Here is a 27632-nt window from a genome sequence, read left to right on the forward strand (position 1 = left end):
AGATACTGCCCTATTATACTTTTGTGTGTGTGCATGTGTGTACACCCATACTCTGAGACTTTAAATCATTCTATGCTCTTTTCATAATTCATACTACATAGACGTATCTTTTTTAAGCTGCAAATGAATATAAAGTGATCCCTTATAATCAGAATCTCAGAAAGGATTTATTCATAATGATGGAATATCTTGTTATAGGAAAAATTAATACTCTAAAGAAAATATTAATATTTTATAGAAGTTTATGAAACCTATGGGCATTTGTAATGATTAATTCCAAATTCATCAGGAACTTAGCAGAAAGCACCAAAGATGCAAGTACTTAAAAGTAGTATCAAGCTTAACAAAATGCTATTGATATCAAATTTTTTAAAGCAATCAATTTGGTGACATACTAATTTTTTATTTAGCAAAGTAATAAGTGTGGTGGCAGGATCATAATGCTTGACAACATACAGCTTGGGCATCTAGGCACCCTGCTAACAAGCCAAACAAGCTAGCTCCTTCATTTACACAAGGATACAAGTAAGCAGGGAAGGATGGTATAATACAAAAAGAAAATAACTTGGGGTCTCAGGCAGTTGCCCAGGTGATGGTAAACCACCAAGCTAAAAAACCTGTGGTCACTAAGCAGCAGCAAAGACAATAAAGAGATTCCCATCCAGCTTCACAGCAGCTGCAGTAAGTTCAAACTGATGGAATCACAGCACACCCTGGTGACAAAAATGAGCTACCTCTGGCTGGCCTGATAGTCACTGAAGCATCAAGGCCACCACCTAAAACATTTCTTCAAATCTTCCTGAGAAAAACGAAAAACACGGTGAATAAACTGGCACTATTACAAAAAAAAAAAAAAGGGAAACCAAAAGAGATTTTATATAATATAAATGCTAACGCTATTTTCAAAGCATCTGGTTTAGTGGCTTACCAGTAATGTGAACTTGAGCAAGTTTTTAGATTGTGCCTCAATTTCACATTGGGACTTTTTTTTAAGTCTTCACCTTACAGGGTACCATACTGATCAAATAAAGACAATATTTGAAACATGCTTAGAACAGGACCTGGCACACAGAAAACACCATATGTATTCATCACATGAATAAATATGAACTCAATGTAGACACAGAATTCTTTAAGCTGAAAAGGAATAATACTAAAAGTTACAATGCACTGAGTGCTTGCTATGTGCCCTCCACGGTACTCTTTACACACATGATGCCCTTTAATCTTTATAACAAATATGTATCATAGGTGTTATCTCCTTTTACCGATGAAGAAGGGCAAATGTTAAGACCAAAACAAAACCAACAAGTGGCAAAGATTCAAACACAGATATTTCTGACTCCAAAACCTATGCTTTTAACCTTTCTGCACCATAGAGAAAACAGGTTTTACTCATCAGTTCCTATTTTATGGGTGAGGAAACTGAAGTGTCTTAGATAAAGCCCCTCAGATAGCTAATGGATATATGAGGAATTAGCGTGTCTTGGCCTATTACAAGCAGATACCGCTCTGTTCCAAATGACTGAATAGGTGCAAAATTCCATTGCCACTGGGAATAGTCTCTTGATTCACTCAGGATTAGAATTAGTCTAAGGATATCTGCCCTACTCAACACAACACACTGAAGTATATGCTACAGTAAATTAGAGAACAAAAGAGATTTTTCATTTTAGGTGGTGGAAGACAGGAAGGTCAGGCATCTTGAATGACTCTCTAATATGATCAACTTCATCATAGTAACTGCCAAGTGTAATGCCAAAACGTGGTAAATTTCAACTTTGTTTCTCCAACATAGAAGGAAAGACCCATACGGAGGGCTAGATAGAATACAGGAGCCCACCACCTACTTCTCTCTCAGCTGATACCACTGATAATCATTTGTAAAATAAAGAGCTCTCTGCCAGGTGCATTTTTCCTGAGTATGCCCAGGCTTGACAATAGAAGAAAAATCAACCAGCTCCACACACACAGGTGTTGGCCAGAAGTTATCTGGCAGCAGCTGGAGCTGTGGTACACAGAAGCTCTATCCTACCACCCTCTGAAGCAAAAAAAGAAAAAAGAAAGATGATACTTTAAAACATTAATATTGAAAAAATACGGGTATATGTATTATAATAAAAATAGAGAGTTCATCTGCAAGATGTGTAACAATGATAGGCAGGGCTCTCACTCTATATAAACATTATTCAACCCCTTTCTAGTTGTATGAATCAAACCAAATACCATGCTCAGAGTCAAGATAAGAATATTGGTTTGAGAACTTCCTTATAACTATATATTCAGGCATTTGTTTGCAGAACTAATAATAGAAAAAAGTACCTCTTCACATTAAAAAGTTTATCATTTACATGTCTTTTACAGATATTGTAATGAAAACAGCGATCATTCCTTAAAAACAATAAATGCAAAGCCGGGCGCAGTGGCTCATGCCTGTAATCCCAGCACGTTGGGAAACTGAGGCGGGCAGATCACAAGGTCAGGAGTTCAAGATCAGACTGGCCAACATGGTGAAACCCTGTCTCTACTTAAAAAAAAAAAAAAAAAATTAGCTGGCCATGGTGGCTCATGCCTATAATCCCAGCTACTTGGGAAGCTGAGGTAGGAGAATTGCTTGAACAAGGACCCAGGAGGCAGAGGTTGCAGTGAGCTGAGACTGCCCCACTGCACTCCAGCCTGGGCTACAGAGCAAGACTCCATCTCAAAAAAAAAAAAAAAAAAAAAAAAACCACAGTAAATGCAAATTCATATTTTGAACAGATCTGCAAGAAAGCCAGAGTTTACCTAGAAGTGGTCAAAATTCTAATAAATATGAATCATGTCACAGTATTTGTATTTCATTAAATCACACGAAACTTATTATTAACTAGAGGCATCTTCCTTGCTACAGGTTGAGTGTCCCTTGCCTAAAATGCTTGAGACAGAAGTGTTTTGAATTTTGAATTTTTTCAGATTTTTGGCATATTTGCATATACATAATCACATATCTTGGCGATGATACCCAAGTCTAAACACTTGATGTATTTATGTTTCATTTATACACCTTATAAACAAAGCCTAAAGACAATTTTATTTTTCCTTTGAAGACGCTCTGTGTTATGTGCCTGCAGTTTGACTGCGACCCTTCACACAAAGTCAGATGTGAAATTTTCTACTTATGGTGTCATGTTGGTGCTCAAAAACTTTCACATTTGGGAGCATTTTGGATTTTGGATTTTTGCATGGGGAATATTCAACCTGTAACTCAAGACCATCTTTTAATATGCTGTACATACGAAATCATATATTCTAAAACTGTTAAAAATATTCTGTTTACCACTTCACGGATTTGATTAAATATTATCCATTATATTCTCTGTTATGTTTAACTCAAAATAGTAGAGCCTCAAGCTTTACAGGAGTATTGAAATTATACCAATATTGCAAAAAAACACAAATCAATAATGTCATCTTACAGCTTAAAAATTGTTTATAATTTTTATTTCTACATAAGGTATATAAGTAGAAAATGGGAAATGATCTACTTAAGTCCAAAAATATTCTAAATGATGAGCAGGTAACATAATCTTTATGTTATTTTGCTGTTTATCATAAGTGACTTCTTAGAATCATTGAGCACATCAGGTATTTTCTTTCTTTTTGATTTTAATGGAAAAAAGTATTTTCTTCCTTTCTTTGTAGAGAAAGCAATAAAATTATCCAGGAAAATTTATTTCTTATTACTCTTCTAAAATATAATCTTTACTTATGTTTACCTTCAGAACAGAAAAAAATTATAGCTTTATTAAAGTATAATTGACAAATAAAAATTATATATATTTAAGGTATACAAAATAATGTTTAGATATATGTATACATTGTGAAATTATTGCCACAATCAAGCTAATTAGCACATCCCTAATCTCACATAGTTAACGTGTGGGGGGGGAGGGGGGTGTTCAGAAAACTTAAGATCTATTCTCTTAGCAAATTTCAAGTACATTCTTATTAACTATAGTCACCATATGATACATTAGGTCTCCACAATTTATGTATAACTTAAAGCTTCTATGCTTTAACCAACAGTTTTCCATTTTCTCTCCACCCAGCCACTGGCAACCACTATTCCACTCTGTACATATGAAATCACATGCTCTAAAACTTCCATGAGATCAACTATTTTAGCTTCCACATATAAGTGAGGTCCTGCAATATTTGTCCTTCTGTGTCTGAATTACTTCACTTAACATAATGTATTTCACTATTGTCACAAATGAAAGAAATTTCCTTCTTTTTAAGGGTTGAATGATATTCCACTGTATATAAAAAGCATATTTTCTGTATGCACAGTTGTTTCCATATCTTGGCTATTGTTAATAATGCTGCAATAAACCTGGGAGTACAAATATATTTTCGACATGCTGATTTCATCTCCATCAGATGAGTACCCAGAATTGGGATTGCTGGATTATATGGGAGTTCTATTTTTAATTTCTCAAAGAACTTCCATAGTGTTTTCTTTCCATAATGACTGTACCAACATACATTCCCACAATGTATAAGGTTCCCTTTCACCACATCATCACCGACACTTGTTTTCTTTTGTCTCTTCTTTATAATAGCCATTCTAACAGGTATGCAATAACGTCTCACTGTGATTTTGATTTGCATTTCCCTGATGACTGAGCACCTTGTAATATACCTATTGGCCATCTCTATGTGTTCTTTGGAAAATTTTCTATTCAGGTATTTTGCCCATCTTTGGTGTTTTGTTTTTGTTTTTACTGAATTGCATAAGTTTCTTATTTTTTCTTTTTAATTTTTTTTTTTTTTTTGAGATGGAGTTTTGCTATTGTTGCCCAGGCTGGAGTGCAATGGCGTGATCTTGGCTCACCACAACCTCCGCCTCCCAGGTTCAAGCAATTCTCCTGCCTCAGCCGCTCAAGTAGCAGGGATTACAGACATGCACCACCATGCCCAGCTAATTTTGTATTGTTCGTAGAGACGGGGTTTCTCCATTGAAACTGGAGAAATAGGCTGGTGTCAAACTCCCAACCTCAAGTGTTCCGCCCGCCTCCGCTTCCCAAAGTGCTGGAATTACAGGGTGAGCCACTGCACCCAGCCAATTTCTTATTTTTTATATTCCTTATTAGATACATAATTTTAAAATATTTTCTCCAATTCTATAGGTTGCCTTTTCATTTTGCTATTTACTTGCTTAGCAGCAACCTATTAGTTTAGTGTAGTTCCACTTGTTTTTACTTTTATTGTCCGTGCTTTTGGTGTCATATCCTAAAAATCACTGCCAAAACCAATGTCATGGAGATTTTCCCCTATGTTATCTTCTAGGCATTTTCAGGTCATATGCTCGAATATTTAATCCATTTTGAGTTGATTGTTACATATGATGTAGGATAAGAATATGATTTCACTTATTTTCATGGTGGATATAAAGTTTTCACAACATCTTTTTTGAAAAAAATTATCCTTTTTCCATTGTGCATTCAGGGTGCCTTTGTCAAATATTAGTTAATCACCTCTAGACTTGCCTTAAAGAAATGCTAAATGCTAAAACTCACTGGATGAAGACCTTTACGGTGCTGCACTTCCATTTAATGAACAGTAAATATATGTCATTATAAGTCCTCATGACTTTCTTAATAACATTTTATTTTCTTTAGCTTGCTGTATTGTAAGAATACAGTATGTATACATGTAACCTATAAATTATGTGTTAATCGACTGTTTAATTATCCATACAGCTGGAAGTCAACAGTAGGCTATTAGTTAAATTTTCAAAGAGCAAAAAGTTATACACACATTTTCAACTGTGTAGAAGGTCTGTGCCCCCAACTCTTGCATTGCTTAAGAGTCAACTATATATTCCATTTTTGTGCTAAGCCTTTGAAATCCAGTGTGTATGTTATACTTAAAGCACATCTCAATTCAGACTAGATATGTTTCAAATGCTCAGTAGCCCTATGTGGCTAGCTACTGGTTACCAGTGAGCACCAAAAGGTCTAGCTATTAAGTGCTATGTTTTGGGAGTAGAGAATTATTATGATTTGGAATGAATTCTAGGGGCAGACAGAATTTGAGTTGGGTCCTGAGAGAAAGCTAAGGTTTAGAAAGACGGGGACAGCATTTCTGGAAGAAATAGTGTGAAGGAAGACAATACAAGGTATGCTGGGGTAGACATTTGTTTTTAAAATTAATTATATGCCTAGTACATAGCAAACACTGTGAAACTCAGCATATAAGACACATAATCCTTACATTGATTGTTCTAAAACTTGAGCATCAGAATCACCTGAAAGGCAAAACAAAATTTACTGGGGCCCACTGGGAGTTTTTGAAGCAGTAGGTCTGAATTCCATTTCTAACAAATTTCAAGGTGGTGCTAATGCTACTAGTCCAGGAACCATAAGGGGAGAACCACTGCCTTACATTAACACTTCCTAGTAGATATTAACTCCATTTTGTAGGTAAGAAAGTGAGGCTAAGGAAAACTAAATAATTTACCACAGATTGCATAGAAAATATGTAGCAAGAATGAGATTTAAGTGCAAGTCTGGAATTTTTATCTAGGTCTGCCTTGGCCTCCCGAAGTGCTGGGATTACAAGTGTGAGCCACCATGCCTGGCCAACTCCAGCTTTTTATTCCCCTATGAATTATTCTAAAACTTTTACAATTTTTGTGCTTATATTTAAGTCTATGATACATTTTGGGTTTAATTTTGCATAAAATAACACTTGGAAATTGAAATTCCTGAGTGTCTGCTGCTAGTATATAGAAATAGGCTTGACTTTTGTAAGTTAATCTTGTATCCTGAGACCTTGCTAAGCTCATTTGTTCTAGTAGCATTTTTGTATAATCCTTAGAATTTTCTACATGGATGATCATGTCATCTGTAGATAAAGACTATTTCACTTATGTCTTTCCAGTCTGCCTTTTACTTTTTTTCTCCCTTTATTATATTGGCTAGAACCAGCATAGCGTTGAATTAAAATGGTGAGCATGGGCATTCTTACATTGTTTCCATTCTAAGGGGGAAAACATTCAGTCTTTCATCAAGTACAATGTTAACTGAAAGTTTTTCAGAGATATCCCTAGCATTGGAAGGAAGTTCCCTTCTAATTTGCATTTATAAAGAGAATGACACAAATTCACATCAATGATGGAGAATCTTAAGCTCACTTCTAATACTAGATTTCTGAGTTTTTATCATGAGCAGATAGTGAATTTTGTCAACCTCTTTTCCTGTATTTACTGAAAGGAATATACGGTTTTTCTTTTTTTAGAGACAGAGCCTTGCTGTGTCACCCAAGCTGGAGTGTAGTGATGGCATCAGAGCTCATTGCAGTCTTGAGCTCCTGGGCTCAAGTGGTCCTCCCATCTCAGCCTCTCCAGTAGCTGAGACTACAGGTGCATGTTCCACCATGCACAGCGAATTTATTAAAAAAAAAAAAATTGTAGAGACAGGGTCTCCCTGTGTTGCCCAGGTTGGTCTCGAATTCCTGGCTTCAAGTGATTCTCCTACCTGAACCTCACAAAGCACTGTGACAAAGCACCTGGCTGGTTTTTAATTTTAAGCCTGATAATATGGTTAATTACACTAATTTTCAATTTTTAATCAATCTTAAATTCCTGGGATATTCTCTACTAGATCATGATTTATTATCACTGTTACATATTTCTGCATTTCATATACTAAAATTTTGTAAAAAATGTGTATATCTATGTCCATGACACATGTTGGTATGGAGGTTTCTTAAAATACCTTTGGTATCAGGTTTGAGAGTAATTTATGATGATGCTTATAGACCATGTAAATTACAAATCTAATCCATATCTTTCTTGATACAGGAAGAATGAAGATCATGCACAAATATTACCAATTACACAGTAAATGGGAATTTATATTATATACTAATTTTTCAAAAGTTATATAAAACTCTGAAATAATTAAACACAGTTGCTTTTAAAAATTCCCCATATTAAATTGTTCAACTTTGTTGCCATACCAAGAATTTTGCATTTCTAAAATATTTAATGGAAATAGGTTCATAGTCTTAAATTATAAAGTGATTTCTCTCCTTTTTCAGCATGAAGAAAATTTGAAAATCCCTATTCATTGATATGAATTTGTACCATTCTCTTTATAAACAAAAGAGGTTAATGCTGACGAGACTCTAGTTAAATAAAACAATATATTAGACTCCTACAGGTAGTGAAGAAAAACTAATGCTTTTAAAACAACTGACAGCTGTGGGGAGGTTTGCCCATTGTATTCCTAGAAGTTGGGGCAATAAGCTTTCATAGAAGAGATATCTGAGTGGCACCACAACATGCAAAATATTTAGATATACAAGAAAGACCTTAAATCATGCCAAAAACTTTAATTAGATAAGTGCTTATCAAGGTATACATAAGTTGTTCCATCACTTCATTTGTATCTCTGTACAAATGTGACCCATTCAGGACTTTTCCTAACCAATCTATCCAAAATGGTACCCCTTTACCATGTTTCATTTTCTTTAATAATACTTATCACTACCTGAAATTTTAGTATACATTTATTTGCTTATTATTATCTGCCATGCCCACTGGAACACAAGTTACAGGAGGCAAGCACCTTTACCTAGTTCCTCTATATCCCCACTGCCTAGAATGATGTGGGAAAAATAACATATCTGCAAATAATCAGAGATAACTTAATATTCATATTGGAAATGATCATGATTTGTCATCATTGATAACTCACTAACTATACTGTGGTTGAAATCAATATCAAAGGTTGTGATGGCTTAGGTTTCTGATGAGAAATGCAAAATATAAAACTAAGATCATTGTGATGGTTAATTTTATGTATCAACTTGACTGGGCCACAAGGTGCCCAGACATATAGGCAAACATTATTCAGGGTAATGAGGTGGGCCTCATCCAATCAACTGATGTTTTGAACGAAACAAAAAGGCTAACAACCCTCCTCAGCTTGCCAACTGCAGATCTTGCCACTAGTCAGCCTCCATAATCATGTGAGCATGTGAGCCAATTCCAAATAATGAATTACACACAACACACACACACACACACACACACACACACACACGTTGTTTCTCTGGAGGACCCTGACTAACATAGTCATTTTAATTAAATGAAACAAATTTCTGGCCAGGTACAGTGGCTCATGCCTGTAATCCCAGCACTTTGGGAAACCTAGGCAGGAAGATCACTTGAAGCCAGGAGCTGGAGACCAGCCTGGGCAACAAAGCAAGACCCCCAACTCTACAAATAAAAGTAAAAATAATTAGCCAGGCACAGCAGCATGTGTTTGTAGTCCCAGCTACTCAGGAAGCTGAGCAAAGAGGATTGCTTGAGCCTGGAGATTCAAGGCTGAAGTGAGCTATGATTGAACCACTGCACTTGAGCCTGGGTGCCAGAGTAAAACCATGTCTCTAAAAAAAAAAGAAAAGAAAAGAAAAAGAAACAAATGTCTAACTATGAAAGTAAAACGTAAATAGAACCCTAAGTAATTAATATGTATTTTATTATTCTCTGCAAAGAACATTAACCCTGAGTTGGAATTTATCTTTCAAATGTGTTGTTGTTTATATGTGTATCTGAGAAACAAAGGGGCTTGTAAAGTGTTCTTCTCTTAAGGAAATCCAAAGATCTTAAGAAAGAAATATAAAGTCTCTTATATATATTGCAGTCAGCTAAATATATTTCAATGCTTACTTAAAATTCAAAGGCTGTCAATAAGGTCAAAGGGGCAAGGCATTGTGGCTCATGCCTGTATTCCCAGGGCTTTCGGAGGCCAAGGCAGGAAGCTCGCTGGAGCCCAGTAGTTCAAGACCAACCTAAACAACAGAGCAGGACCCTGTCTCAACAAAACAAAACTTTTTAATTAACCAGGCATGGTGGCACACACCTGTAGTTCTAGCTACTCTGGAGGCTGAGGTGGGAGAATCTCTTAAGCCCTAGAGTTCGAGGCTGCAGTGAGCTATATGGTGCCATTATATTCCAGCCTGGGTGGCAGAGTGAGATCCTGTCTCTAAAAAATGTTTTATAATTTAAAAAGTAAAAGGACATGAAGCATACCATTATCCAAATGTAGTACCCAAATATCTTCAAATACTAAAAAGTAATTTTTGGATTAAAATTCTCTTGGGAGTCTACATGCCTGTGCTCTCCTTCCATTAGTGTGAATAATCAAAAACTAACTGGATTTCAAGTGGAACATTTAAATTGACATCTTTTGATGTTATTTCATCCAAATTAGCTTGAAAGAAAGAAATGTTGCAGACAATTGTATCACATCTTGCAAAACTGCATTTAAATGATGTCTCATAAGCAAATGCCTATTTGACTTACATGAAAATACAAACTAATCTAGCTTACTTTGGATAAATGTAGATGGTTCTGCCACTTGATTGACTTTTAATATATAAAGGCTATAAACTATGTTTGTTTTAAATAAGAGAAATGAAAAAAATATTTCATTTGAAATGTTCCCACTAAGATTTTAAATGCAAAACAGTTGTTTTCTCAAGCCAAACTTCAGAAAACAACTCTTTATCCCCTACTCAAGTAAATAGTATACATTTTAAAGAAGTCATTATCCAATATAAAAACACTTTAAAAACTGCCATAACCTGGGAAACATAGCCCAGGCAACCTGTCTCTACCAAAAAAAAAAAAAAAATTTAATTAGCCAGGGGTGGTGGTACATGCCTGTAGTCCCAGCTATTCAGGAGGCAGGAGGCAGAGGCAGGAAGAACACTTGAACCCAAAAATTCAGGGCTGCAGTGAGCTATGATTGAGCCACTTCACTCCAGCTTGGACAACAGAGAAAGACCCTGTCTTTAAAAAAAAAAAAAAAAAAAACCCACAATTATTTCAAAGTTTCTATATTCACAGATCTTGAAGATAAAGTTTAAACAAAACCTGTCCTTGGAATAAAATTCATCATTAGGACAATTCTACTAATCTAAAATGTTCATAATTTATCTTTAAAAAATGGCAAATTTATCCCAATTTGTTCTTATTTGAAAGGAGTATCTTCTATTTCACACCAAAAAAACCTGAATGTGAAGCCTTCTGCTCCCAAAACTACGGATCAACAAGCCCTGCTTATGAGTTAATTAAGAACTGCTAATATAGTGCTATTTCACTTCAGTCCATTCAAATAATGGGAATATGCTGCTATAATAAATTTTCCTATGCTGACAGCAGATATTTTCTTGGTTTTTTTTATTTTCTTGGTTTAAGAACAAAAAATGTCAAACATTTTTCCTTCTATTCTTGCCACACATATTTTTAATCAATTTTCTCCTCTGCTAATTAGCGCCATTTATAAAAATGTAAGAAATTCTAACTCTTAGTAGATTTGGGTGACTAACTTTAACTGTGTCCCCATGGTAAGACTCTTATAGACACAATGACATTGTCTTTCTCAGTTTGTTATATTTTATGGACACAGAATTACAGGCATACCTCAAAAATACTGCAGGTTAGGTTCCAGACCACTTTTACAAAACGAATATTATAATAAAGCAAGTCATGCAAAATTTTTGGTTTCCCAGTGCATATAAAATTATGTTTACACTAAACTGTAGTCTATTAAGTGTGCAATGATGTTATGTCTAAAAACACAATGCACATACCTTAATTTAAAAAATGCTTTATTGCCAAAACACACTAACAATCATCTGAGTCCTCAGCAAGTCATAATTTTTTTGCTGGTGGAGGGTCTTGGCTTGATATTGGTGGCTGCTGACCAATCAGGGCAATGGTTGCTGAAGCTTGAGTTTGCTATGGTAATCTCTTAACTAAGACAATGAAAATTTAAAACATCAATTTACTTCTTTTCATGAAAGATTTCTCTATAATATGCCATGCTATTTAATAGCATTTTACTCAGAGTAGAACTCATTTCAAATTTGCAGTCAATCCTCTCGCACCCTGCGCTGCTTGTCAACTAAGTTTATGTACTATTCCAAATCCTGTGTTATCATTTCAACAATATTCACAGCATCCTCACCAAGACTAGATTCTATCTCAAGAAACTACTTTCTTTACTCATCCATAAGAAGCAACTCCTCATCTGTTCAAGTTTTATCACAAGATTGAAATAATTCTGTCCATCTTCAGACTTCCACTTCTAATTCTAATACTGTTGCTATTTCCATGATATCTGCTATGACTTCCTCCACAGAAGTCTTGAACTTGGATGGACCTCAAGGTTTACCACGAGGGTTGGAATCAACTTATTCCAAATTTCTGTTCATGTTAATATTGTGACCTCCTTCCATGAATTACAAACATTCTTAATGGCATCTATCATGGTGACTCCTTTCTCTAGAAGCTTTTCAATTGCTTTGTCCAGATTCATCAAAGGAATCACTATCTATAGCAGTTATAGCCTTATACAATACATTTCTTAGATAATAAAACTTAAAAGTTGAAATTTCTTCTTGGTGCATGGGCTGCAGAATAGATATTGTGTTAACATGACTGCTCTTTGTACATCTCCATCAGAACAGCTGGTTAACTAGGTGCATTGTCAATGAGGAGTAATATTTCGAAAGGAATCTTTTTCTCTGAGCAGTAGATCTCAAGAGTGGGCTTAAAATATTCAGTAAGCCATGCCACAAACTGATATGCTGTCATCCAGGCTTTCTGATTCTCCTCATAGAATACAGGCAGAGTAGATTCAGCATCAATATTAAGGGCCCTAGGATTTTGTAAAAGGTGAATGAGTACTGGCTTCAACTTAAAGTCACCAGCTGCATTAGCCCCTACCATGAGTGTCACCCTGTCCTTTGACACTTTGAGCCAAGCATTGACTTCTTCTCTCTAGCTATGAAAGTCTTAAATTATATCATCTTCTAGTAGAAGGCTATTTCATGTACACTGAAAATCTGTTGTTTATTGTAGACACCTTCCTCAATTATCTTAGCTAGGTTTTCTGGATAACTTACTTCAGCTTCTACATCAGTACTTGCAGCTTCACCTTGCACTTTTGTGTTATGGACATAGCTTCTTTTCTTAAACCTCATAATCTGGTACCCTCAAACTTTCCTTTTTTTTTTTTTTGGTACAAGTGGCAAATATATTCCTTTTTATAAGGTTTTCACTAATGTATTTCAATAATGAAAGCATTTTGTTTTATTTTATTCCACTGTTGTTCATGGTTTGAACCCTACAAACTTCCTTCCCTTTCAACTTAAAGGAAGCTTTTTTGTATGTAGCCACACACTAATCACAGCTTAAAGATGGGATGGGATCTGCTGCCAAATCTTCTTAGGATTCAGTTCCTTGTTGGGCTCTCCAGGGAAAGCATCAAAAGTAATCCTGTCTCCATTAGAAGGGGCCAAGATTTCAATTTTCTCTGGTGAACAAGCATACATGACCACTGATTGAGATAATACTCCCTTCATCTTTGAACATTTCAGTTTACAAATTAAAATCACTATCTGATTTTGCATCTGTTCAAGAACATGATTCTCCAGACCACTGACAACTATTCTTGAGACTATTTCCCCAACCACTATGTCTTCTACATACAAAGAATCTGCATCAGGGTGTTTTCTGATGGTTATGATGCCACCAGTTCAAAGATCTATATGGAAAATATCTATTGGCTTAGATCTGGTGCTTCCTGCTATTGATTGCTGTTTTTTCTCCTTCTTCTCTCCTTTCAATTATCTCTTTTGCTTTCTTTTCTTCTCCTGCACATCATTTTATCTCTTCTTTGATACCAGAAGATATGGTTGTTATTGGTGTAGATTGTGTCACATTTTCAGAAACCATATAATTAGCATGCAGTGGAGTACCAGATGGAAATGGTATTTGCTTCATTCTGTTTTGAATTTCTGCCTGAATTAGCTCTTGTTTCAATTCAATGTCTTCCTTCAGTTTGACATTTTCTATTCAAAGATTCTTCTTTTCCCTCAAAGTCGCCTGCAAAATGACTTTCTCCTTAAGTAGAGCAACTTGCTGCTTAAGATATTCAATGATTTGATCCACCTCTGCACCCTTCCGCTCTAGCCTCTTCAGAACAGCATCATTATTTGCCATTTTTGCCAACAAACAGCAGAAAATCATGAAGCAGTGGACAGGGGTTCTGAGGCAAATTCAGCAAGAAGAAGGTAGGGACAGCAACCTGGACACTATGGCCCAAACTTTTCTTATGAAGTTTCCTTGCCTCTCTTGGCCTTCACAGTATTAAGAAAGTTAGGGCCTTACAATTAGGCTATGACATAAGGGAATATTGTGGCTGGTTTGATCATCTATTCAGACCAATAAAACTTTCTCTATATCAGCAACAAAGCTGTTTCACTTCCTTATTATTCATGTGTTCACTGGAGTAGCACTTTTAATTTCCTCCAGGAACTTTTCATTTGCATTCACAACTCTGCCAACTGGCACAAGAGGCCTCATTTTCAGCCTCTCGCCTTTTGACATGTTTTCCTCACTATGTTTAATCATTTCTAGCTTTTGATTGAAAGTGAGAGATATGTGACTCATCCTTTCACTTGAAAACTTAGAGACCACTGCAGGGTTATTAATTGGCCTAATTTCAATACTGTTGTGTCTCAGAGAACAAGCAGGCCCAAGGAAAGGAAGAGAGATGGGGGATCAGTCAGTTGATGGAGCAGTCAGAATACACAAATTTATAGATAAAATTCACTGTCTTCTATGTGTGCAGTTGGTGGCACCCCAAAACAGATACAATAGTAACATCAAACACCACTTGTTGCAGGTCACCATAACAGATATAATAATGATGAAAAAGAAATATACATACAATATGTGCCCATAACAATTAAAAATTTTAAAACTTTTTAATGAAAACTTCTAAATATTACAATTACCAAAATTTGACACAGAGTCACAAAGTGCCATGCTGTTAGAAGAAAACAATCCCAACAGATCTGCTCAGCACAGGGTCACCACAAACCTTCAATTTGTTTTTAAAAAATTCACACACACACACACACACACACACACAGACACACAGACACACACACACACACACACACAATGGAAACCAATAAAGCAAAGCACAATAAATGAGGTATGCCTACAGGTACCCCCAAAATTCATATGTTCAATCTCTAACCCCCATTACCTTAGAATGTGTTTATATTTGGATAGGGCCTTTAAAGATGTAATTAAGTAAAAATGAGGCTGTTAGGGTGGGCCCTGATTCAGTTTGACTAGTATCCTTATAAAAAGTAGAGATGAGAACATAGAGACACCAGGGAAGCGCATGCACAGAGAAAAGGACATGTGATGCCACAGCAAGAGGGCAGCCATCTGTAAGCCAAAGAGAAAGACTTCAGGAGAAACTAAACCTGCTGCTCTGATCTTGGACTGTCACCCTTCAGAACTGTGAGAAAATAAAGTTTTGTTTTTAATTAACCCTGTCTGCTGTGTTTTGTTATGGCAGCTATAGCAAACTAAAACAGAATACATTGGTACATTTACTTCATGTAACACTCAGGCTTCTACAATCCTGACATCCTGAAGGGAAAAAAGGGTATATCAAGTCACCAACTAAAATGTAGCTAAGACAGAGACGATAATAAAATAGGATGCTGAATATTTCAGAAGTTGGTCATTGGTTTCTAGAAGCTATACTAGTTTAATTCAATGTAATCCAAACCAGTCCAACCCAATCCAATAAAGCGGTTCTTTCTTTTGAACAACTCCAGGGATTCAAAGACAAATGAAACATGATTTTTACCCTATTTTCCTGCTAGTTTTTTAAAAGATGTATTTAAAAAGAGTTATGCTGTATACTTGTGAAACTATAGAAAATAGGCCAAATTATTTTCTAATGCATCATTAAATGATAAAAGTATGCTATAAACACTATATGCAAAATGATCCTATTTCATCAATATGTACATGCATGTATAGTGTGGGTACATGTATTACACACTGGAAAAATCACAGGAAATGCACATACAAAAATGTTAAGAATTACTCTAAGTGGTACAATTATGGTGATTCTAATTTTTCTTCATTTTGCTTATCTTTACTGAACATTTTTTGTTTTGGAAAAAAAAATTATGAATTATAAAAGTGATCTTACCCCAACAAAGGTAGCCTAAGACTGAAAGATTAATTAAAAAAAACTGAAGGGAGCAAATGGCTGTCAAGATTTTAGAATCTGACACTAAATTCTGTGAGTTTACTTATTTTTTATTGAGGTAAAATTTATATAACATAAAGCTAACCTATTGAAAGTACAAGTGAAATCTAGTTGTATTTAGAACATTCAAAATGTTGTGCAACCACCACCTCTATCTAGTTTCAAGACATTTCATCACCCCAAAAGAAAATCTAATATTCATTAAACAGTCACTCCCTATCTCCTCCTTCTGTCATCCCCTGGTTACTACAAATGTGTTTTCTGCCTCCATTATCTATTCTGGATAGTTCATATAAATGAAAGCCTACAATATGTAACCTTCTGTGTCTGGCTTCTTTCACTCAGAACAATGCTTTTGAGATTCATCCACATTGTAGCATATTTTAACTTAATATTTTATTCCCTTATATAGCTCAATAATATTTCATTGTATGGATGGACAATTTGTTTATCCACATTTTGTTCATCAGCAGATGAACATTTGGATTGTTTCCACTTTTGGGCTATGACAAGAAATGCTACTATGGATATTCATGTGAAAGTTCTTGTGAAAATACATGTTTTTAATTCTCTTGGGCATTATTGCTAGGAGTGGAATGGCTGGGTCATTCCATAGTTAAGTATATGTTTAACTTTTTGAGGAATCCCCAAAATGTTTTCTACAAGAGTAGCTCCACCATTTTACATTCCTACCAGCCATGTTTGAGTGTTCCAATTTCTCAACATCCTCTCCAGCCCTTTTTATTCCACTCTCACCACCTCCTTTACTTTTATCATAGCCATCCTGGTATCTCATTAATGTTGGTTAGGTTATAACACTCTACATGCATCTGACATTTTGTTTATCCATTCATCAACAGATGAGCATTTGGGTTTTTCCACTTTGGGCTACTATGGACATTCATGTGAAAGTCCTTGTGAAATCACGTAAAGAATCATGTAAGAAGTGCCTAACAATTGTACCAAGTTCTGTGATAAAATTTTTAAATAAAATAATATCCACTAGGAAGAGAGATAAGGCTAAGGTTATTTTAATTAGTCAATTTAGCCAATGCTAAATTTAGGACACAGAAGGTGAAAGAGGAGCACATTATCCCATTAAGTCCCTAGTGGATATCTGGTCTTAATGGGTAAGTAGGAGCTCACATGGTATAGTCCCTCTAAAGGTGGCCTATGCCATGAGATGAAATAATGAAGTTTCAATTCAATTAGGCATCCAAAAAGAAAAAAAAATAGAAAACAGCTTGACACCAATTTCAAGAAACATTCAATAAAATGATATATATTGGTCACATTTCCTCAAAAAGAATTTTATGTATGCAATAGTAATCGGATGCAGCTTATACTCAATTTACACAAACAGTAGAAATAAATCATCCTTTGAAGGCTGCCATTTACTTTTTGGAGCAAAGAAAACATGGTTCAAGATTTTAAAAATGGAAAAAATTACCACTGGTACTACCAGAAATGTCTAATTATTTTCAAAAATTAATCATACATGAAAGAAATAAGAAACAAAGAACTAAAACGCTACTGGCAGGAGACAGAGATTTTAAATACCACTAGGGAAAAGTAAGCATCTTCAGGCAACTACTAAGTTGCATCTCTAATAAATTTCATAGGAATTTTACCACTGCTGATCACAGACATATTTATATTTCCCCACTTTTACTCTCTTCACTATTTCCTATTCTTTCTCGATTCCACCCTTTCTTCCCTTGCCTAAGCATTAAACCTGCCAGAAACCACTGACATTTACCAGCCTTTACACTGCAATCAAGGGCCAGAAATGTTACCATTCTGGAACAATGATGATTACCTCTATATTTAGATTTGAGATTTGATTTTAGAAGGTTGCTTTAGGTAGACTGGTAACTAGGGAAGCAGAACTTGATATTTTCTTGTCCAAGGGAGACTAATGATACGCCACACTGGAATATTTCTTCAAAGGGCCTAGGTGACCAGGTGAAGTATGGAACTAGGCTCTTAGTTGTCTTCCCTACATCTTTACCATGGATGCTGCAGTGCTGATGAAGATGAGGCTCCTTCAACAAGGAGAGTTTAGGTAGGAGACAAAGATTATGACCAATGCCACATAGCAGCTGAGAAATAGTTTGTTGATATGTCCAGAAATACACAGAGAGTGACATTGAAGACATAACTAAAGGTCTCAAGTGATTTATCAAAGACAAAAACAGGAACTTCAGATAATCAATGATAAAATGACTTTATTTGTATTAATCATTTAAAGTTTTGTGACATTCAGACTATGTTTGGTTAAAATAAGGCCCATAGGTTAGGAATTGAATACTTTCTGATAATCAGATTACGCTCATGGCTATGCTTCAAGTACTAAAAATTATGTATCCTAGTCTCTACATTTGTTCATGATACAGGCTAATTTCTCTGTGGTACCATACTACAGAACTAGCTTCATTCTCTTCCCTGATGACAATCTCATCAAAAAACACTAGTTTGGTGCCAGGCCTGAGTTAAACTACAATGCTGAAGAAGATGCCACAGTCTCTAATCCCAAATAACAGATGTATTTCTCACATACTGGAAAGGAGTTTTATGAGCCAGATAGACACAGACACTGTGTGGATAAGGAGGGTGGTGGTGCATCTAACAGCCTCAGGAGTCTAAGATGGGAAAGTCAAGGTGACAAAACTGAAAAGTGAACAGATGGAAGCATTCTATAGTTGTTCAGAACTTCTGCACAAGATGCTTCCCCAAAAAAAAGATGTAATTAAGTAAAAATGAGGCTGTTAGGGTGGGCCCTGATTCAGTTTGACTGGTGTCCTTATAAAAAGTAGAGATGAGAACATAGAGACACCAGGGAAGCGCATGCACAGAGAAAAGGACATGTGATGCCACAGCAAGAGGGCAGCCATCTGTAAGCCAAAGAGAAAGACTTCAGGAGAAACTAAACCTGCTGATCTGATCTTGGACTGCCACCCTTCAGAACTGTGAGAAAATAAAGTTTTGTTTTTAATTCACCCCGTCTGCTGTATTTTGTTATGGCAGCTATAGCAAACTAAAACAGAACACATTGGTACATTTACTTCATGTAACACTCAGGCTTCTACAATCCTGACATCCTGAAGGGAAATAAAGGTATTATCAAGTCACCAACTAAAATGTAGCTAAGAGAGCCTCAGGAGTCTAAGATGGGAAAGTCAAGGTGACAAAACCGAAAAATGAACAGATGGAAGCATTCTATAGTTGTTCAGAACTTCTGCACAAGATACTGCCCATCTATTTATTGTCTCCTATCCAAATACGTACTATTCCCAGAAGCAGAGAGTTTGCCAGAAGGTAATTTTCAAATATTTGTTCTGACACCCCCTTGAGAAGGAACTACTTACTGATCTTATCATGGGGAAAATATCCCCCTTTAATTGGATCCTCTTTGGGAATCTTCTTATTGACCTCTCTCAATGAAATAATCCCAGGTCTTTTATATAAGGAGAAAAGGGTTACAGATTAACTGATGAGGAAAGTAAACTGGGTGAATTAAATAATAGCTAACAGGAATAACATTTCAGAATAAATACACTGTTCTATACTTTAACCTAGGTGCTGTATTTTTACAGCCGCTATTTATGAGCATTAACAGTGTGCCAGGGATGCATGCTTTATTTTACTTAGTCGTTACAATGACTCTAAAACGCTTACTGTCTATACTTAAAAGATGAGGAAACAGAAATTTTGAAAGGAGTTAAGTGACTTGCCAAAGAGAGTAAGTAAAAGACGATTCAAATCCAAGCTTCCTGGATTCCATATGCATTGGAATATTTGCAAGCATGATATAGTTATGTTCTTTTACCAAACAATGTCTGAAACTGGGCAAGACTAGTGTGTTTACAACCTTCATCAACAATATTGGACTATATTATCCCAAGAAGACCTATGTAATATTATTGATAGACTTAAAAAATTTTGATGTTTTTTATACAGCAGGAAGAAATTAAAGGGGAAAAATGATTCATTTATGTCTCTAAATTAAAAAGGAAAATCAACATTAAAACAAGCAGTAACTGGGGTAACTCTTATACCAAACAATTACAGACTCAATATAAAAGAGTTAGGCATAAAATTAATAAAGCAATTTAACAACAAAGATGTTTCCATACGAATAAAGATCAGTATTTTGTTAAAAGACGTAACGATGCTTCTTTTAGTTTTATCATTTCAAGTAAAAAGGAGATCAATAGAAAAGTAGTCAGAGGTTACTAGGGAAAAAATCTCATCTATAGAACTGTTTCCTTTCTCAAACCAACAAACCAAAAATATTCAACAAGAATACTATACAAAACTGCTCAGAAATTCAATCACACCAAAGCATAATACTACAACCAGAGGTTTTGGTACCTATACATATTTCATATAACCAAATACTTCAAAAGATAGAAGATTCACTGAATATTTTAATAGAAACCATATTGTTTCAATACTACAGAAAATACAAGGAGTCCTAGAACCCCTTGACAGTCTAACATACAATATCACTTTAATATCATGAAGTACATGTCAAGTTTCTACTGAATTATTAAGCACCAGTAACAAAGCAACCCGAATCAAGAAAAGGAAAAGAAGTGAAGAACAGGAAATAGGCTTCTACTCATGGTTCTGCCACATAGTGCCTGCACTTCCTTGAGTACATTTCTTCCTCTTTCTAGGGCTCAGTTTCCCCATCTGTGACATGAAGCATTTGGCCTGGATTATCCTTCACTTCCTTTCAAACTTTAATATCTTAAGACAGGATCACTTTCTACCTCCTAATGTATACACAATGAGTATTCACCCCTGACAACATTATTATTAGAGTTTTCTCTTACCTATGCTTCTAATTTGTGTCTCAATGCTTAAGTTAAGCTAATAGATACAGTATCAGATTTAAACAAATTATCATACATTTGCATTATAAAAATAAAAATACTGTCTTTTTTTCTGCTAAAAAAAAAAAAAGAGATACATGTACAGAATGTACAGGTTTGTTACATAGGTATACGTGTGCCATGGTAGTTTGTGGCACCTACTGACCTGTCCTCTAAGTTCCCTTCCCTCACCTCCCACTCACAATAGGTCCTAGTGTGTGTTGTTCCCTTCTCTGTGTCCATGTGTTCTCTTTGTTCAACTCACTATGAGTGTGAACATGTGATGTTTGGTTTTCTGTTTTTGTGTTAGTTTGTTGAGGATGATGACTTCCAGATTCATCCATGTCCCTGCAAAGAACATGATCTCATTCCTTTTCTAGCGGCTATATAGTGTACATATGCCACATTTTCTTTATCCAGTCTATCATTGATGGTAATTTGGGTTGGTTCCATATCTTTGCTATTGCAAATAGTGCTGCAATAAACATATCATGTGCATGTGTCTTTATAGCAAAATGATTTATATTCCTTTGCATGTATACCCAATAATGGGATTGCTGAGTCAAATGGTATTTCTGGTTCCAGATCCTTGAGGAATCACCATACTGTCTTCAACTATGATTGAACTAATTTACACTCCCACCAACAGAGTAAAAGTGTTCCTATTTCTCCACAGCCTCGCCAGCATCTATTGTTTCCTGACTTTTTAATAATCGCCATTCTGACTGGCGTGAGATGGTGTCTCATTGTGGTTTTGATTTGCATTTCTCTGATGATCAGTGATGTTGAACTTTTTTTCACATTTTTGGCCATGTAACTGCTGTCTTTTTTTTTTTTTTTTTTTTTTTTTTTGAGATGGAGTCTTATTCTTGTCACCCAGGCTTGAGTACAGTGGCACAATCTCAGCTCACTGCAACCTTTGCCTCCCAGGTTCAAACCATTCTCCTGCCTCAGCCTCCCAAGTAGCTGGGATTACAGGCGTCCACCACCACACTCGGATATTTATTGTATGTTTTTTGGTGTGTTTTTTTGGTAGAGATGGGGTTTCACCATGTTGGCCAGGTTGGTCTCGAATTCTTGACCTCAAGTGATCTACCCATCTCGGCCTCCCAAAGTACAGGAATTACAGGTGTGAGCCACCATACCCAGCCTTAAATGTCTTCTTCTCAGAAGTGTCTGTTCATATCCTTGGACTACTTTTTGATAGGGTTGTTTGGGTTTTTTTTCTTGTAAATTTGTTTATGTTCCTTGTGAATTCTGGATATGAGACCAAAAGTACTGTCTTAAATTCAGCATACACTAGCTGTTGCCTATATAAAACCCAAGCCTTCTTGTTAAGTCAGGCAAGAAATATATTCACTTTCCTTTGTAGAATTAAGGATTTTCTTAGCACAGGCTATTTGACATATAAGTGTCAAATGGAAAAGCCAAAAAATAGTGAGGCCTGCAGAGCTAGCAGACAATAGGTCCTTAGTATTTGTAAGTTGAAAGAACAAATGTACTCATAATAGTAATGATTCCCTTGTTTAGGATGTTTTCATAATGTCAATCCATGAATGTTACAGAAATACTTGAAGCATCAACAGTGACCAATAATATGGATAGGTGTCAAAAATCACAGTCATAGGCAGGGTGCGATGGCTCACGCCTGTAATCCCCGCACTATGGGAGGCTGAGCTGGGTGAATCATGAGGTCAGGAAATAGAGACCATCCTGGCCAACATGGTGAAACCCTGTCTCTACTAAAAATACAAAAAAAAAAAAAAAAAAAAAAAAAAAAAAAAAAAAAAAATTAGCTGGGTCTGGTGGCACGCGCCTGTAGGAGGTAGGAGAATTGCTTGAACCCAGGAGGCGGAGGCTGTAGTGAGCTGAGATGCTGTCACTGCACTCCAGGCTGGGTGACAGAGCAAGACTCTATCTCAAAAAAAAAAAAAAAAAAAAAAATCACAGTCATGGCCAGGCACGGTGGCTCATGTCTACAATCCCAGCACTTTGGAAGGCGAGGCAGGTGAATCACCTGAAGGTCAGGAGTTTGAGACTAGCCTGGCCAACAGGGTGAAACCCCATCTCACTAAAAATATAAAAAATTAGCCGGGTGTGGTGGCAGGTGACTATAATCCCAGCTACTCAAAAGGCTGGGATTACTACTCGAGAGGAGAATCACTTGAACCCTCAAGGCAGATGCACAGTGAGCCAAGATTGTGCCACTGCATTCCAGCCTGGGCAACAAGACTAAAACTGAGTCTCAAAAAAAAAAAAAAAAAAAAGAAATCACAGTCATTTGGCCAGACACAGCGGCTCACACCCATAATCCCAGCATTTTGGGAGGCTAAGTTGGGTGGATCACTTGAGATCAGGAGTTTGATACCAGCCTGGCCAACATGGTGAAACCCTGTCTCAACTTAAAAAACACAAAAATTAGCCAGGGATGGTGGTGGGTGCCTATGGTTCCAGCTAGTTGGGAGGTTGAGGTAGGAGAATTGCTTGAACCTGAAAGGCAGAGGTTGCAGTGAGATTACACCATTGCACTCCAACCTGGGTGAGAGAGTGAGACTCCATCTCAAAAAAAAAAGAAAAAAGAAAAAAATCACGGTCATTAAAGTTGTCATTTATAACCATGCTTTTGCATTCAATACTGAACTCATGGAAGAAATCTGAAAAGTAATCCCTTCTAGACACTTGTGGAAGCCCATTTGAGGTCAGAACAACACTGAAAATAACAGGCAATATAGGTTAGGCCATTCAGAGGATTTGGAAGAAGGGTACAATAAAAATGAAAAGTCTGGATAAGTTGTCTGTTGCTAAGAATTATGGTGAAAGAAAGGGCTAACAGCATAGTTCTAGGGAGTTGCCTTCCATTGTGAGATCCCCATTAGTGTTGAAATATTAGATTTAAAAGTTTCATCAATCATCAAAAAGAATGCTTTAGTGCTCTAGAAATCCCCAAACTTTTCCAAAGGAGAACTGCTATTCCTCCTTAGCTAAGTAGCAATGAACAAAGTCAATGCTCATTATTAGGCAGAAAGAATGCCAGTGGCAGAGTCTAATCAAATTAATTATTTGACACTCAGACTCAGACTCAAATCTTCTGAGTCCTACCAACACCTACCCTGTTTAATGCCTTCTAAAATTTGAAGAAATACTAGAAATCATAAAGAAAAAAGTTCAGTAGATGTGATTTTGAAGAAGCCAAGTTTTGTACAACAAAACTTATAGCAAGATAAACTAAAAAATGTATATATAGCAATTATAACATACAGTTAATACACTATTGTATTTATATTTTATTGCTGTATAACAAATTGCCACAAACTCAACAACTTAAAACAATATTCACTTATTAGCTCACATTTCTGTCGATCAGAAGTACAGAGAAAACTGTACTTTCAAATTTCTAATATAGTCATCACCATGACTATAATGGGTCAGACCCATCTGATAATCTTCCTTTCCTAAAGGTAAATGTGCTATATAATATAACCTAATCATGGAAGTAAAAACCCATCAAATTTACAGTCCCAGGAATTACTCAGGGCTTGTGTTTTGGTGGAGTGGGGACAACTATGGAGAATCTTGAGGAATATCTTAGAATTTTGCCTGCCACAATTACATAGGGAGATTACATTGTGCTAACCTACCCTGTGTTAGTCAGACAGACTCCATCTTGCTGAAAGTCAGACAGACTCCATCTTAACCTCTGCCTCACCCCCTCACCATTTCTCCCTTGAGTGCATACCTGGGTCATGTTCCTGTGCTGGGTCATGCTGTTCTTAGAACTACAGAAGCATATAACCATATGCTCCTTAGAACTATAGAAGCATATAACCATATGCTTCTTAGAACTATAGAAGCACATAACCATTGTAACCATATCCTGCTTGGCAAGCCCACTTGCTATTGTGTATACCCCCTTGATTGATCGTATGACAAGTACTGAACACCTTCTCCTTGGTAACCAGCAATCATGGGAACTGCTTGTGTATACTCTCCTTAGTAATCAACAATCATGGGAACTTCCTGCCTCCTGGTTACCAGCTTCCTTATCTAACCTGCTTGTTCTGCTTCTGTAAAATTCTACTTCAGCTAGACTCTTCATCACCTACCTTAATCAAGGTATAAAAAGGAATCAAACCCCTTCCTCGGGGCTGAAAGAATTTTGAGCGTTAGCCATCTCTCGGTCGCTGGCAATAAAGGACTTGCAATTGAAACTCAGAGTGTGGCACTTTCCTTACAACTTGCTCAGTTATAACAATATAAAGTGGTGAAAAAATATATTTCAAGATATCAAATAAAAAAGAGAAAGTGCTGGGCATGGTGGCTCACACCTGTAATCCAGAGTTTGAGAGGCCGAGGTAGATGGATCACAAGGTCAGGAGTTCAAGACCAGCCTGGCCGACATGGTGAAACCCTGGCCTACTAAAAATACAAAAATAGCTGGGCATTGTGGCACGTGCCTGTAATCCCAGCTACTCAGGAGGCTGAGGAAGGAGAATTGCTTGAACCAGGACCCAGGAGAAGGAGGTTGCAATGAGGCAAGATCACATTACTGCCCTCCAGCCTGGGCTACGGAGCAAGACTCCATCTCCAAAAAAACAAAAAAGAGAAAGTAACATGGGAAAACAAGGCATGAGAATGAGAAAAGCAAACATGAGACAAAGGAATCTTTTGGAAAATAATTTCAACAAAGAAATGAAGCACCATGAAAATTTTAGAGCTTCTTAGCCTAGCCATACCATTCCTGAAAATACAGGAAAAAAGATTGTTAATAAGAAATAGCTCTGGTGTGAATATACTGGCCTTTTCTCAGTTTTCCTAGCACCATATAAACAACTCTCTAAAAGATCAGTTCCTACGTGATATCTGCCAACCTGCCTACCAATACACTTTGAGCAGCAAATCCATATAAACCCTATCTCATTCATCTCTATATTCCCAGACCTTAGAATGCTATCTGCAAGTATTTGTTGAGTGCCAACTACATGACCATCACTGAGTTAGACATCAGAACACAGAGTTGTATAATCCATGCTCTGATGTACCTTATTTCTCATAATTTTCATAAAAAGAAAAAAGTTAAAGTATCAAAAGTTCTATAGTCATCATATGTAAAATTCTAGGATCATAAAAGTCAAGAGAAATTGGAGGATTGTTGAAAAGTTAAGTGGGACCTTGAAAGCTGAGTAGGAATGCAGTGGAAAGATAAAGCAGTTAGGAAAATAGGATATTGTGGCAGCGGGGCAGAATAGAAAGTAAAGAATATACTATGTTGCCATGTGAATTCATAATTATAGACTGTAAATACTATATAAAAAATGTTAATATTAAATAGAAAACTCAGTATACCACATCAGATCTGGATTCTAAATCATAAAAATGCAAACAAAAAAGTATATAAATGCATAGAAACTATCAGGAAAAAACACAGTCAGCTGGAAGGTGGAGTAATCAGCAATTTATTTCCTCTTATTTTATTTATACTACTATGTTTATAATATCATCTGTGCTTCCAAAGAAATTATAAATAAAAAGAAAAAAATTACATTAAAAAATAAATAAATCCACCAGTTAGGGCAGCCCCACTGATACAAAGTAGAAAATCCTCTATGTCTAAATCTACTTACCACCATTCTAACTGAAGTCTTGTTTATAGGAAACAACTTAATCATTCATTAATTCCGCAAACACTTCTTGACAACTAACAATGGGTCAGACATGATACAGGGCATTGGAGATACATTAATGGATAACACAGTCCCTGTCCTCAGAAAGCTTTTGATCTTAGTGAGAGGAATATATTATTTGGTAATTGCATTTTAATAAAAGCTGATTAGACAAAACTTGCATTTTATTAATAGCCAAGAAGACAAGATCCTCTAAATAATAGTTTGCTTTATAAGTGGAGGACTCCGTTTGTCAGAATGAGTAGAATTGCTTCCTACCACAAGTATACCAATACGACAGGGCCAAAATCTATCATTGCTGTCAAGTAACTGTCTTCCCAAGACTCACGAATCAGCCCCATCTGATTCTCAAATTACATCAGTCCTATCACAATGCAAAGCAATCTGGTCAATGCCTCCACAGATGGCTCAGTATATTTACAGATCTAAGATCTCTGCTTACTGACGGGGTTCTTTTTCTTATGTGAAGGATAATGTTTGAATGCCCAATCATTCCAAAAGAAGTTTACTTACTGGATCTTAAGTTTCATAAGGAAAAATCAGAATCACTATAATTTTTGTATTTCTATGTCTTATTTTATTTTCCTTTTTTGTGTGTGTCTTCTTTTATCCTCAGGTTTTACCGTAAGTAGCCATTTATATGCCACTGAAAAAAAAATACACAAATCTTAATTTCACTCTTAAAGTCCCAAAACTATTGGAAGCAGAATTAAAAGCAGTTTGAACTTCTAATTAGTGAGCATTGTTTTTCTGGTGAGATTGCCTCTGTCAGCAACCAAAATAGTTTTTAGACTAAAAGGTGTCTCTTCCAAGCTGCAAGCCATTTGAAGAAACAAAAGTTAAACAAAGGAAAAGCAAGAAAGCCTAACTTAAAAAGATAAGATCTCTCACTGTCTTCCTCATACAACAGAAGTCTACCTTGA

The 27632-nt window shown here is 36.1% G+C and overlaps 1 protein-coding gene and 2 pseudogenes across 1 annotated transcript in view; all 3 read right to left on the reverse strand.

Moving 5' to 3' along the window:
• LOC141585676 (ubiquitin-ribosomal protein eL40 fusion protein-like) overlaps positions 1 to 2709 on the reverse strand; it is a 19415-nt pseudogene extending 16706 nt beyond the window's left edge.
• MACROD2 (mono-ADP ribosylhydrolase 2) overlaps positions 1 to 27632 on the reverse strand; it is a 2026697-nt gene that overhangs the window by 1883126 nt on the left and 115939 nt on the right. The window lies entirely within an intron of this gene.
• The window catches only part of LOC141585675 (aminoacyl tRNA synthase complex-interacting multifunctional protein 1 pseudogene), a 53449-nt pseudogene continuing 28526 nt past the window's right edge, over positions 2710 to 27632 (reverse strand).

Source organism: Saimiri boliviensis, chromosome 9 (assembly GCF_048565385.1).
Source record: "Saimiri boliviensis isolate mSaiBol1 chromosome 9, mSaiBol1.pri, whole genome shotgun sequence".
Taxonomy (NCBI): Eukaryota; Metazoa; Chordata; class Mammalia; order Primates; family Cebidae; genus Saimiri; species Saimiri boliviensis.